Source organism: Eptatretus burgeri, chromosome 3 (assembly GCF_056783735.1).
Source record: "Eptatretus burgeri isolate ZD-2024b chromosome 3, Ebu_testis_v1, whole genome shotgun sequence".
NCBI classification, from domain to species: Eukaryota; Metazoa; Chordata; class Myxini; order Myxiniformes; family Myxinidae; genus Eptatretus; species Eptatretus burgeri.
Genome location: NC_140963.1, coordinates 25,719,059 through 25,731,370, shown reverse-complemented (window position 1 = coordinate 25,731,370; position 12,312 = coordinate 25,719,059). Strand labels below are relative to the sequence as shown.

General features: G+C 48.4%; 1 long non-coding RNA gene across 1 annotated transcript; it reads right to left on the bottom strand.

The window, feature by feature from the left end:
• Positions 1-7,490: 7,490 nt before the first annotated feature.
• Positions 7,491-10,157, bottom strand: LOC147029579 (uncharacterized). The gene is made up of 3 exons (XR_015055730.1): positions 9,556-10,157; positions 7,968-8,142; positions 7,491-7,801 (listed from the first exon to the last, which is right to left on the bottom strand). It is a non-coding gene; the product is annotated as an uncharacterized LOC147029579 (long non-coding RNA).
• Positions 10,158-12,312: the final 2,155 nt, after the last annotated feature.

Genomic DNA, 12,312 nt, shown 5'->3' with positions numbered 1-12,312 from the left:
TAACTGAGCTAAAGGAACCTGAATGTTGTGTGCGATCGAATTCCAAATTCATAACACTATATACACATATATATATATATATATATATATATATATATATATATATATATATATATATATATATATATATATATATATATATATAGTTACGGCTGTGGAAATTCGCAGAACACCATAAAGGTCCTTAGTTCAGTTCGATCGATTAGTCTGTGTTCAGTTAGATTTCCCCACCGTTGTTTAATGGGTTTTATTCGTGTCACAGGGCTGTGATCTTTGAGATAGCCGTTTTTCTTTCACTATCGTTATTTTGGGACCACTACCACCAACATCGCTCTCAAACAACGGCTTCAGACCCACCGTCCTTCCACCACCACAACCACATGCGCCTCTCAACAAACCACGCCATCCTGATCACCTCAACCACAACGCCAACCACAATTACGCCAATCACCTAACCACCTTCCCCGCTACGCCCACTACCGATCACCTTCTCCACAACCCCGCGGCAACCCTCTCCGCTTATAAAACCATCTCTACCAAGGAAAAGGAACAAGGGGTTCCAATAACGCCATGGGAAATAAGAAGGTATTCCGATGGCACGCGGATTTTCCCTCCTGCTTTTCCCGCGCTTTGGTATGGGGGAGGTGCGATTCCAGCCAGAGGTCAAAGGTGAAGTCGGGTGGGGGCCTGATTTTGGGGGAATGAATGTCCCGAGGCTGCAGGGTCACCGCAACGATTTCTTGTCCCCTGCGCGCCGCGAGGGGGCAGGGGCGCGAGGGTTGGAAGTGGAAAACTCCTCCCTTCTGGAAACTTCCCGCAGGAGCTGGAAGGAGGGCGGGGCGAGAGCGGAGGGGCGGAGCGTGGGGAATATAAGGGCACGCAGAGCGCCAAGTCGTCTTCTTCTTCTTCTTCTTCTTCTTCTTCTTCTTTATCTTCTTCTCCTCTTCTCTTCTGGTGGTCTTGGTGGAAGGAGGTAGGTGGAAGTCTTGGTGGTCTTCGTCTGTGAAGAAGCAGTCCGTGGAGCGACCCGTTCGTTGGAGCTTGCAGTTGGTGGAGAGTCCGGGCGTCGTGAAGAAGACGCGGACTGGAGGCGCAGCTCTGCCAGCGGAGTTGCGCGAACCTGCGCACTCGTGTGAGGAGAGCCGGAGAGAGCTCGTCGGCCACGCGGAAGGCCCGAGCTCAGGCGCGGCTACGCCAGCTGCCGTGGGGACGGGACGTCGAGGCTCACACCACAAGGCACCACGAGGGTGCAGGTAACCTGCAACGGTCTCGTGGGACTCGTTCGGTCTGCCAAGTCCCATGCCGTAAAGGTCTACGGGCCCAGCCTGACCCCATTGCCTTTGATGTGGTCTTTTCCTTTTCTTTTGAATGAATGATGTGGCGCCGAGTCCCGACAAGTAGAACTGTTAAGTGACTGTACATAATTGCTTATAGACGGTCGTAGTGCTTTTTGCTCTTGCTTTTATTGATTGTATACTTGCATGACTGTATACTGTACATGTGGAAAATAATAAATGTGCTTGTGTGAATGTTAACCCGTTCGTCGTGTCCTCTTTCCCTTTTTGAAATGCCATCTTGCATTGCAGAATGTTAGTTGGGTTTTAAATACCCGATAAATAGAATAGGATCCGGCGAGGTCGGGCGATAATACCCGCTCGGTTATCTCAGAACGGAACGGACCACTTGAGCGGTTCGTGTCCAGGCAGGCCTCCACCGAGGTACGGTCCCTCGGTAGGTTACCCGCGCGAGTACTTAGGTATATCAGCGATTCAGCGATTGACCCTATTTCGCATGGGTAGAATACAGACTGGGCCATGGTGGGATTGAGAACCCACCCGTGACTGGTTTCCGGCATTGTTCCGGAAAGTCACGACTGAATTGCTCGTTCGGTGGGCGAACCGGCCGCTATTCGTTGACGCGGTCACTCGCACGCCGGGCGGGCGTATAATTCGTAACACTGGTGTCAGGAGTGGGATTCAAATCCATTCCCCTCCAAACTAAATTAACGGGAATCGGATCAGGGGTGTGTAGAGCGACCCTTCGTTCCCCCAGATATGAGCTTTAAATTTAATCCGTTAAGCAAGATGGCGGTTCAAGGCGAACGGGTGCAGGGTGGATTAGAAATGTGTTTGAATGTAGGATCCATGGCCCGGGACGGTTCTTTTTATGACCCCACCACTAATTTTAATCAGTGGGGGAGCTCACCCTCATATACTGAGCATGAACTTTGTCGACAAATGAACTCGAAGTCGCACAATAGCGGCGCGATCGCATCTCAGCGCAACACGGGGCGGGCTGCTATAATTAGCACAGCGAACGGCACGACACGAGGTGGGTGCTCCCAGCCACCGTTTCAAATCACGTGGTCATGGCAGGCGAGGCAGGCGGACATTGGCGGGCTTCGGACACAATTGGAGGAAGAATGGAAAACCGAGCTGGAAGAGGAAAAACGGAAACACAATTTGGGATTAGAAAAACTGAAGCAAGAGGTTGGAAGAGGCAATCGGGAGAGAGAAAGCCTAGAAGAGATGAGAAAAATGAAAGAGAAACGCCTGGAGGAACTAAAGGAATACGGTAAGAAAATGAACGAATTGTGGAAGGGAGAATGGAAAAGAGGTGATGAGGCCAGAAAGGAAAAATGGGAAAAAATTTCTGAGTTACAGGAACACCAAAACAAAGAGATGGGATTACAAAACGAACTGAGGATGTTGAGAGAGGAAAGAAAGAGAACAGAGAATGAAACGCTGAGGAACCACACTGTGCAGATCGAACAGTGAGAAGCCAAAGCAAGGTTGGAGTGTGAGGATGTGAGAGAGGAATTAGAAAGAAAAGCTTCTGAGTTACAGAAACACCAAAGCAGAGAGAGAGAATTACAAAACGAACTGAGGATGTTAAGAGAGGAAGGAACGAGAACGGAGAATGAAACGTTCAGGAACCACACTGTGCAGATCGAACAGCTGGAAGCCAAGGCCAGATTAAAGAATGAAATGCAAGAAAGAATAGTGAAAGAAGGAATGAATGAAACAGGAAAGGGAGATTCACCAATTGAAGGAAACAATGAGATTGCAGAATGAGGAACAAGAGAGACAGTGGAATAAAAAGCAAAAAGAGTATGAATTTGAAACTGAACAACAAAAAGAAAAAACGAGGTTGGAGTACGAGGAGATAGTGACAGAACAAGGAATGAAACAGGGAAGGGAGACAAACCAATTGAGGGAAACTATGAGATTGGAGAAGGAAGAATGTGAGAGACAGTGGGAGAGAAAACAAAAAGAACATGAATTTGAGGTTGACCAATTGAAAGAAAAAGCAAGGTTGGAGTATGAGGAGATAGTGAAAGAACAAGGAATGAAACAGGAAAATGAAATCAACAAAATGAAGGAAACAACGAGATTGGAGAATGAGGAACAAGAGAGACAGTGGAATAAGAAACATAAAGAAGAACGAATGAAACAAGAAAGGGAGATCAACCAATTGAGGGAAACTATGAGATTGGAGAATGAACAACATGAGAGACGGTGGAATAGAAAACACAAAGAAAACGAGGTTGAAGTTAACCAACTCAAGGAGAGAGCAAAATTTGAGTCCACGGAGATGGAAAAACTCCGGGAAGAGAACGAACAACTTAAAAAGCTCAGAGAGGAAGAACGACTCAAAAGGAGCCAGGAAGTAGAACGGCACAATAAGGCGGGATGGGTGACATCACCACAGGGAGTGATGTTAGTGGTGCAGGACTTGATTGACACCACTCATCGGATGAAAGAACAATTAGGGCAAACCCTGATAAAGGAGACACAAATAAAAACGGAGATGATGGAAATAACAGAGACAAAGAAGGAAAGAGAAGTATTGCCAGAGACACGGGAGATAGACCGAGTCAAGACTGAATTAAATAGACACGAAGAGACAACAGAAATAAAATGTATAGAGACGCAGGAGATAGAAACGGTAGAGGAGAGACGACACGATAAGGACGGGGTGAAAGACGAGCACACACACATGGAGTTAGTGGAGGATAATGGGGGTGAGCTGGTAGAATGCTTCGTGACCCGGTGCAAGCAGCTGGATAGCCTCCCTCAGGAATGGAGGTAGACGCTATGCTCCCTTGAGGCGGATCTCAACCAGGTGGGTCCGGTCGAGCTTTGCGAGTTGGAGGGGGCGAGTGCTGTGGAAGGGTGCACGCGGAGCTTGGGGGGTGTGAAGGCCTCGGAAACCCTTGTGGTGGCACAAATCCCCGTTGTGAATGTCCCGGTGTGTGTATTCACAAGTGTGGCGAAATGTGTGCTGCAACGCACGCATAGCGTGGATGAAAGGCTGTGTGTTAGAAGACCCGCGTGTGTGAGTAAAATGGTGTGCGAGGTTGCGAGCGAGCCGAAGTGCGTGCCTTCCAGCACGCCGAGTGTGGAAGAAGCACGATGTGTGAAAGAGACAGTGTGTGCAAGTGAAATAGCGAGCTTGAGTGAAAAGGTGTGTGTGAGTGAAACCCCCTGTGCAAGTGAAAGGCCGTGTGTGAGTGGAACCACGAGTGCGAGTGAAAGGGCATGCGTGAGTGAACGGCCGTGTGTGAGAGAGACCGCGTGTGTGAGGTCGCTGTATGTGAGAGAGATGGCGGTCGGCATGCAGGAACACGCAACCGCATGTCTGAATGTCATGTCGAGGTGTGTGAGCGTCGTGGCACAGGGGAATTTGTGCGCGAGGGTGCGAGGACGATGGTGCCTGATGGTGGACAAAGGTCGAGTAGCGGCCGTAGCTATTTTGGGAACCGTGCCGGGTTTGCACGGCAGCGCGGGCGGAGTCCGTGCTGTGCGATGCACGAGGCTGCCACGTGCGTGCCTGCGGGAGTGAAGCCCGGTCCGTAAACGCACGTAGTGGATTAGCCGATCCCACGGACAGACAGAAGCGAGGCTGGATAAATGAATGAGGAGCGGACGGGTTCTCCACGCGAGCGTATTTGTGAAGCTCCGACGAGCAGAGCACAAGTGTTCATGTGGGGAACCCCTCGAAACGCGAGGCTTGTTTTTGATGCATAGGGTGATGTCGTGGCTGCATGATTGGAATCCGGCAGGAGGGTACCGTCCGAGGAGGGACGAGGTGCGAAAAGGGCGAGCAGCTGCCATGACGTCACGGGGAAAGAGCGCAGGTTGCGAGTTGCCGCGCTGGTGTGCGCATGAGTTAAAAAAAAAGCAAGCCTTGCTTCGGGTGAACAGGATTCCCGGGCAAGGGGTGGAAGACCCCCCTGCCTGGGCACAGGATGGAACTAGTTAGGGGGAAGGGTTAGCATAGCTGGACCAGCTCAATGGGGGCAGGGATAAGTCCTCATGGGGCCTGTGGAATGGATTAGCTCGAGGGATTTTAGATCAGATTTAGGACGGGAAATGGATTTTGATTTTGAGGAGAGTGACAGACTTTGAGTGTGTAGTGGGGACTTAGCTTAGCTACGTAGTGTTAAAAGGATGTGCTATATTTTAAGGGACGACGGGGGAGCACGAGGTAGTTGAGGGTTTTTAATAGAAGAATGGCTGTGATCAGCGATGTGAGTTGAGAAATGGAATGGAAACGTGTTGAGTGAGTGAAGGCCAGCGGGCCTGAGTGAATGGAGTGAATGTGGAATGCATGGTGCGATGAGTGATTGGGGGGGGGGGAGTAATTCCCACCGAAGGGAACCTGGGGTCAGTATAATGTGAGTTAGTGGGTTAGTCAAATTGACAAAATGGAGGTCGTTTTGCTGTTGGTGGGAACGTAGGCTCGAAACCCGTTTGGAGGGTGCAGGAGCCCTGTTAACGGGCTGGGAGCGTGGCTGCAAACGGTGAGTATTGCTTAGTGGGTACCCTGGGCAACGGGCTAGTCAGTTGCGGAGGGCCAAGGGTCCATGGGGGGGGCGGGATAGTGTAGTGGGCACGGGTGGGCCCGCATGATGTGGGGCCCGGGGCGCCATTGGCCGCGTGGGCAGTGCATTGGGCACGGGCACCCAGGGAAGGGGCCCGAGGCGCCAGCCTGCCACGTGAGCGTTTCAGGGGAGTCACCAGGGAGGGCACTCCCCAGTGTTTAGGGAGCTGGTAGGCTCGGAGACAGTTGTAGTGCTCGTGGGGTGCCATCGTTGGAGAATCGGCAGAGGGTAGTTCCTGCCAAGGGAGCCACGCGTCCCAGCCATGAGACCGTGTGAGGGCACGGGAGGAAAATCGGAGGGCATGGCCCAAATTTGGAAGAACACCAACACAGGTGACGGGAATCTTGGTTGTTAGAACCGATAGTTTAAGCGAGAGGCGCTTTTGGAAAGCCCCAGGGTAGTTAACAGTTAAATGGTTAGGGGAGATTAGGAAGTGTACCACTCCGCACCATCCATCCCCTCACTCTCGTTGTGGGCCGCTGGACTCACCGTGGTAAAGTAGATCACTGAAATCTGAGGAGGCCATTCAGAGGCTTGGATTTGGCCTCGACACAGGATGCGAGCTCTCCCTCATTCCCCTCCAGAAAGAGAACATAGGGGTTGGGGGTAGGCCAGATGACAATAGGTTAGCCGAACAGAGACCAGAAAGGGGGTTAGGGACACAAATTTATAGGGGAAGTAAAAATAAAATAAAACAAAAAAATAAGTTGGGGCTAAATTTGTTTTGCAAACTAAGGGGGTGGGTATGGACAGAGACAGGCAAAGGCGATAGGTTGGGAGGGAGACAGTAGGGTAGGTCTGAGCCCGCCTTCCGAGTGGCCAGCACCACCGCACTCCCTCCACGAACCTCATTACTGCAAGGCCTGTGCCGGTCATTCATCTGCTGGCTTTTTCGCTGCAAGGCTTGTGCCGGTCATTCATCTGCGGCTGTTTCGCTGCAAGGCCTGTGCCGGTCATTCATCTGCCGGCTGTTTTGCTGCAAGGCCTGTGCCGGCCAGTTCATCTGCCGGCTGTTTTGCTGCAAGGCCTGTGCCGGTCATTCATCTGCCGGCTGTTTTGCTGCAAGGCTTGTGCCGGTCATTCATCTGCCGGCTGTTTTGCTGCAAGGCCTGTGCCGGTCATTCATCTGCCAGCTGTTTTGCTGCAAGGTCTGTGCCGGTCATTCATCTGCCGGCTGTTTTGCTGCAAGGCCTGTGCCGGCCAGTTCATCTGCCGGCTGTTTTGCTGCAAGGCCTGTGCCGGCCAATTAATCTGCCGGCTGTTTTGCTACAAGGCCTGTGCCGGTCAGCTTCACCACCGGCCCGTTTTGCTACAACGGCCTTGTTTTGCCTTGCCATGCCTTGTCTGCCTGCCTTTGCCTTGACCCCATGCCTGCTAGCCCTTCTGTTTTGCATTTGCCCCCATTCATTACCATGTGCGCCAGGATCATCGCGCGTGCTGCAGGGACTGCCCTGAAGGCAGCCGTATCATGGGACTGCACTGGCAGCCATGCACCGCTTTGTTGCTCGAGTCAGATCGTCGCACGTGCTGCAGGGACTGCCCTGTCGGCAGCCGCATCACGGGACTGCATTGGCAGCCCGTGCACCGCTTGTGTTCACTGCGCTCATTTTACGGGGGAGGCCTAGGACTGCGTGTGAGCAGTCGGCCACATTCCCTGTCACCGGCAAAACAGAGACTGCGTGTGAGCAGCCTGGCTCTCTGCTTTTTTTATTTTTTTTTACAGAGTCCATAGATCCTGGGCCATGGTGTAGTGTACAATTTATAGGGTTTAAGTTAAGGGTAAAATTGTCATCTCCTCACCATCGACAAACAACGCCATCTTCACAACCCAGCATCTCCAACAACACGAAACAAACAGCAACCGTCACCTCCTCACCATCGACAAATAACGCCATCTTCGCAACCCAGCATCTCCTACAACATGAAACAAACAGCAACCGTCATCTCCTCACCATCAACAAACAACGCCAACCATCTCCTGAAAAAAACAACGTGAACAGATTTGCATAAATGGATCAAAACGAGGGTTTCCCCGACACCAACCTGTGACGTCGAACATGGGGTTCCCAGCGAGGCTTACCACGGGTGAAGTGTCGGTGGCGGAGAAGAAGGGAGCGCCAGACGAGAGTCGGAGGTCGTCGGAGAACAGCCAGAGAGGAGCATGCGCCAGAGGTCCTGCCAGCTGCGGTGGAGTCGAGCAAGCTGCGTCGTGGTCCGGGCGAACGGCCCTGAGTATGAACATTTTTGAGCTACATCTGGGGATAAAATGGTCCACAGAAAACAAATTGATGAGGTGAGACATTATTCAGCAACCATATTGTTAAAACAAAAAAAACCTTCAAAAATCTTCTTCTCTGAAATGGCTGAACAGATCGAGGTGAAACTTTACAAGTACAACTGCCGATCCATGAGGAAGAAAAGGTTCACACGTATGATGGCAGAGGTCACATGGTTTGGCAGCCATATTGGATTTACCCTAAACCTATAAAAATCTTCTTCTCCAGACGGCTGGAAAGATCATGGGGAAACTTTACACAAATGTTCCCCAAGCCTTGGGGATACCACTATACCAGCGTATTCATGAATGATTGATGTTGCACGGTCTGGCAGCCATATTGGATTGAGCGAAAATCTAAAAAAAAAAAAATTCTCTTGAACGATTTAATCAATTGACATGAAACTTCACAATTATAATTTAGTAGTGATCGGGAATATATACATATATTTTAAGTTCTATTTTAAATTTCAACTTGATCATATACATGGTGTGGCAGCCGGAATTTTGTTTTTTGAATCTGGGTTCTTTTTGAATGAGGCTCACTTGGCTGTGCCTGGATGGGTTTGAGTGAACAGGAGTAGCAGCTGAAATGTGAATCCTATCCATGTTCATCGTGATGACTCCATCTTTGCTTTTTGCTTGTTTGGGTTCCTGAGGATTACTTCAATGCCGCACTGTACCTATTTGGTCTTCCATTTGATTTGAATTGAATATATTTTAGTCCTATTCTAAATTCAATAGAATAATAATAAATGCCAAGGGTCAGGGTCAGGTGTCTGATCAAAGTTGGGTTACATCAAAGCGGGACGTCTTGGTAACCAGTCATCACTGCTGGCAGTTATAAAGTGGCAGTTCGAATTATATTTAATATTTACAGTACACAAACGCCACACAAAATACACCATACAAAACTACATAAACACCACACAAAACAAGCCCTGCGAGGGTCTGCAATCTCTGATTGCTCTTGTTCTTGCTTTTATTTGCAATGTCGCTCTTTTCTTAAACATGCTCGAATTATGAATTTTAGCAATAGAAGTTACGTCACTTTTACTGTAAACGAAAGATATAAAGGGACAGAGACGATTTACATTTTCTGTGGAAAAACAGACATTTTGCAACAGTATTATGTTAGAAATAATTCTTGCTTCGTGAATAACCATTTATAATTGTGAAGGATCTTCACTGAGTATAAAACCTGAATTAATTTCCAGATTTTAATCAAAATGCACGTTATTTGCATCACTCCTTACAATAACTGATTATTAAATTGATTATACAATATTGTACGAAATTCAAATACACGTAACGAAATGGAAATTATATCTGTGCATGTCACTGGGCTGGCATGAAAGCCTCGAGGCATGCACACTCACCTGAGCTGTCTTACCTTGGTGTGAATCTTGAGCCAGTTATAAAATGTCATTCTGTTGTATCCCATGTAGGGTGATGCATCATTATGTGTGCTGTCCCTCGGATGGACGTTCAAAAGGGCGTCACTTCTGCCAGCATAAGTTGGTGGATGTCACACTCCACAGTGTCCTCCACGGTGAACTATGCCCGGCACTCTGATGAAATTTCGAGGACACTAAGTCGAGCATCCTGTGGCATAGTGGCGACCTGTCCAGGATTGTAACCATAATGAAGAAACCGTTTTGATAGAACCGACACTCTTTCGTCTATATAGAGCATGGTGCAAAGATGTTACACTGAATAGTGAAACGATTTCACTTTTATATACGCGTGTGTGTGTGTGTGTGTGTTTTTTTTCAAAATAGCCTTTCTTGCATAAAAATATTTAAAACACATGGCATATTATTTTCATGATCGTAATTTAAATTAAAATGTGTGGTATTACATTTTTTTGGTGATGAGCCTGGTGTTGGGTTAGTGGTTAAGGTGGCTGGCTTAAGATATTAGAGTATTGAATTCAAGCCCCGTTTTGTGCACCAGGTGGGTTTGAATTAACACCAGGTGGGCTGACACAGCCGTGCACCCATACAAAAAACAAATGATGAAATCAAGCAGCCAAAGGCTACATACGACTAAGTGAAATAAATAAATCTTGGTGATATTACATAATCATTATGGCAATCAGATTCAGTGGTGTAATGGTTGGAGGATCCACTTTGAGTTTGGGAGGTTGGTGGTTTGAATCCGGGTGCAGTCATACCAAAGACTTCACATGTTGCTTATTTGTTTGATGCTCAGCATTTAAAAAGGATAGAGCACTGACAAACAGCCAGAGGTTGGCAATACTGTAGTGTAGACTTTGATGAGCCCAATTTGTGAGGGTTAGATGTCGAATATTTTTTGCTGTTTTTGGACCACCCTAATATATATATATATATATATATATATATATATATATATATATATATATATATATATATATATATATATATATATATTGTTACGGGCCGGGAGTCGGCCGCCAACTGACCGCTCTGAACGGAGCCGCAAGTCGAGTCGGCCCGACCGATCGCCCAGAATATAGATCGCCGCCCGGATAACTCCGAGGACAGGTCCTTGAACAAGAACCGAAATACGCCAATCGGCAGATCACGTGGGGTAGGGTCGATTGCCAATCTTCAATGTACCTAAATACCCACGTGATCCAACTACCGGGGTATTCCACCCTGGACGGATCTCATACGGAACAAACCGCTGAGGCGAGCTTGTCCGTGCGCGATTCCGAGCGGCGTAATCGCCGAGAACCCTCGGTCCAAATGTCCCCCTATTACGGCAAACCAACGGCTTTCAAACTCCCAACACACGAAATGTTCAGTCAATGAGGGAATGGATGAAACGAGCAGGTTTACATTGACACAAGGACATTTATATATATATATATATATATATATATATATATATATATATATATATATATATATATATATATATATATATATATATATATATATATATTATCCCTGTGTCGTAAGAGGCGACCAGGGTTGCGTCAGGAAGGGCATCCGGCGTAAAACATGTGCCAAATCTCTATGCGGATCATACGGATGATCCGCTGTGGCGACCCCTAACGGGAGCAGCCGAAAGAAGAAGAAGATATACATATATATATATATATATATATATATATATATATATACATATACATACATACATATATACATATATATATATATATATATATATATATATATATATATATATATATATATATATATATATATATATATATATATATATATTGTTGTGGTAACCAAATTCGCAAACCACCATTCAGGTCCCTTAGGTGAGGTATCTCGGTAAGTACATGTGTAGTTAGGTCCAAACCCGTTGTCTAGTGGGAATACATGTCATTTATGCGTGCTGCGACTCTTCAGGATAGCCGTTTTTCTTTTACTATCTTTATTTTGGACCAACCGCCATGATTACAACCACAACCACCGCTTCACCACAACCGCCACGACCTTCACGTCACACCTCGCAACCGTAGCATCGCCACCGTTCTTGCCCCGCTGTGGGTACCGGTGTTGGACTCGTGCAGGGCGCGCGTCGAACAGCGTGTACAAAATCACGGATTTTGTGCTTCAAAAACGGATCAAAAACGACACACGCCCACTTTTTGCCGTCCAATCGGTGAGCGAGGGGCGATTTGGCCCCGCCTCCAGGACGATCGATATATGCAAATTTGTGGATCAAAAAGCCTTCACGCCCACTTTTTCTCGGGCAAATGGGGAGCGAGGTGAAAGGTCAAAGGGAGGGGGTCAAAGGCGAAGCTACGGGGGGATAAAAGGACCGTGTTCGTCAGTCAAGAGAGTGGAGAGTCGGAGAGTCCAGAGGCGGAGAGTAGGAGAGTCGGAAGCAGAGGGTCAAGACTTCGCGGGCGGAGGAGCTGCTCGTCGTGTGCGTTGGAGTCGGAACGGAGGGGACGAGCTGTGGAAAGGCGGCGACACCAGACGAGGGGGTGCTCGCGTCGTGCAGGGAGCTGCACCCGAGGGAGGCCGACAGCGCGACCTGGCCGAGGTGGAGACGCACACCAGGGATAATAAAGATCCTCTATACCCCGAGCATCAGCAACCCCCTCCTGTTTCCCCCCGCGCTGAGATAGTGCGACCAAGGGGGCCCCTTTCCCACCCCCTACCAGACACTGCCCGCGAGGCCCGCGGGGTTGGGGCGCCAT